Raw genomic sequence first — 2,639 nt, forward strand, 5'->3', positions numbered from 1 at the left:
TTATGCTTGTTTTACCTTCCTATGCTAGTTGATTATTGTTCCTATAAGTTCTTTGCTCACAAAATCCCTATGCATAGGAAGTGGGTTAGACTTAAATTTGCTAGTCATATTCTTCATGATGCTCTCTTTATGTTACAATTCTTATCTTTTATGTGAGCATCATTGAAATCATCATGCTTGTCCCTTGCTGGGAGGCAACCCAACTTTATTTTTTGTCCCTTGCTTTTTGCTCCTGTTTCTCTCCCTAATAATAAAGCACGGATTGAGTCTCCGGGTTCACCGTCGTAGCAAGTTTGCAGAAAGGTCCTTGTGCTTTTTGGTAAATGATCCCGCAGTCCCTAGTTGAGTGGATCTGAGAAAATGTTTTGGTTTTGCAAACTAATCCCTGCATTTTGTAAAAATTCCCTTCGCTCTCCTTTCTTCTATCTTATCCTCTTCATTGCACCGACGGCTGCCCCTCCCCCCCGTCGGCTCTCTCGGCGTCTCCCTTGCCTGCCCTGGCTCTAGCTCCCCCCTCTACCTCCAGCCCTCTCGGCCTCTTCTCCGCCTCCGGCCTCCCTGGCCACCCTGTAGGCGCCTAGCGCCCTCCACGGCTATTGCCGGCGCCTCCACTCTCTGTTCCTCTTCGTTGTGCACGGCAGCAGGAGGGCCCTGATGGGAGCGCGCTTCTGCCCCCCGTCGCGGCGCTCCCCCTCGCCGACCACGTCGAGAGTACACCTACCGGTCTCAGTGTCCACCTCAAACGCCCTGATCCACCACAAGGACACCCTGATCCACAAGGCCATCCCGGTGCCCACGCCCGACGGCGGGGCGATGGTGGTCGTCATCTACTTCCAGCTGCACCGCCAACAGTGGGCCATGGATCGACCCGGCAAGAGCACCTAGAAATCTGTGAGGCTGAGCAACATCCCGGCCGTGCTGGACCTGGCGCTCCACCGCGGGCAGCTCTACGCCAACACCCGCTTCGGGATTGTGTACGTCTTCCTGGAGCTGCACGGGCTGGGCTCCGCATCCCCGATATCATCCCGTCCGTGATGCGGAGGCCAACCTCGCGCGTGGAGAGCAACTTCCTCATGCAGACCCCCGGCGGTGGGGCGCTGATCCAAGTGGAGCTCGTCGAGGCGGCCGGGGGTGAGGAGTTCATGGTTCGCATGCTGGACGAGTGCGGTGGGACGTGGGTGGAGGAGGACGACATCAGCAACGTTGTGGTGCCCATGGACGCGTCCGGCACGGTGGCTGTGTCCACGAAGGAGTGCCCCAGGCTGAGGCCCAGCACCGTCTACTACAGGGACCTCAACAGTGGTGAGACACGGGTTCGGGCGTACAGCCTCGCCGGCAAGAACAAGAAGGTCGAGGTCGTCGAGTCCCTCTCCAGAGCGGAGGGAAACAAGCGGCCGTGCTTCTGGTTCACGCCGCTCTATTCATAGTGACAGTGAGTCCTGATCATGATCAACGTCCGTTTTTAGCCTGATCGTCTGATCGTGATGCAATGTCTGCGAGTTGTGCAATGTTCATCGAGAGTCTGTAGTATCTCTTTACGCATAGCTTATTCACCCGAACCTTCTCCAGTTAAGCGGCACTCCAGATTTGATAAAGATGCTCTTCAAAATATAGATATGATTAACATGTTAGTCTTGTTCAGTTTGATTCATATTGCTTCTATATGATCACCTGTAGGAAAAAACTGTCTATGCCAATGGTGGGCTCTATGCCGAGTGTTATTTCAGAATAACTATGTGGAGTTTCTTCTTTACCATTTGTATGACCCTTTTTTGTATGATTACTTTTTGCATAGTAAGCTCTTCCATGATTACTAATAGTCTGAACGTTGTTTTATTCTGTAGGTTGTTTGCATACTTAAATAGAGAGTCATACACACACAGACTTGCTTAGTTTGGTCTCTTTACATATATCACTGTTATTTCCTTCCACAAACACTTTTTAGATTCATTTTGACACACTTCTGAGTGTTGTCACACATAATGACTGCGGTTCACGCAACATGTAACCATTCCAGTTAATGTTAACTGAGAATTATTATTTCGCATCACACTAGCAAGATAGGAACACAAAAGACAAGATTAGTATGGCAATACTTTTTTATTATGTGCGACGGCACCCATTTTTGTTTTTTGTCACAGACACATCAATCTGCATATAGGATGTGGCGTTTGACCCTGATAACATCAAGAAATTGTCAATGGACTGCACTCAAGCCAGAGAATTGGCCTTTGCAGGTGCTTATCTTTTGTTATTGTCTTCTTACACTATCTAGAATGTTACTAGCATTAGAACTGCCATTGACCCTACTGATATCCTTCTTTCCTTTTAACTTAACCTTGACAAAGGCAAACAAACCTGTTGATGATGTGGAAAGATGTCAAGCACATTCTTCAGAATGATAAACTGTTGTGTGACAGAGTGGAGAAAATCATCAAAGAGTGTGATGCCTACACGAGTTCTACAAGAAAGTAGATGTATCTCCCCATAAGGAAATGGCGGTGGTTGATATCGACAAATAATGAGAATTCCATGATGAAAAAGATGTAGTGACATGTTGGAACTGCTAAAGTGAGGAGTTTCCAGTAGGTCCCTAAATGATCCTAATAACCTCCTCCACTCATGTTAATCTTTTGATG

The 2,639-nt window shown here is 48.5% G+C and overlaps 1 pseudogene; it reads left to right on the plus strand.

Annotated features, from left to right (window-relative positions):
- Positions 1–323: 323 nt before the first annotated feature.
- LOC147975394 (uncharacterized) lies at positions 324–1,427 on the plus strand (annotated as a pseudogene).
- Positions 1,428–2,639: the final 1,212 nt, after the last annotated feature.

The sequence above is a fragment of the Triticum urartu genome, chromosome 4A (genome assembly GCF_056163025.1).
Source record: "Triticum urartu cultivar PI428250 chromosome 4A, HENAU_Tu73, whole genome shotgun sequence".
Taxonomy (NCBI): Eukaryota; Viridiplantae; Streptophyta; class Magnoliopsida; order Poales; family Poaceae; genus Triticum; species Triticum urartu.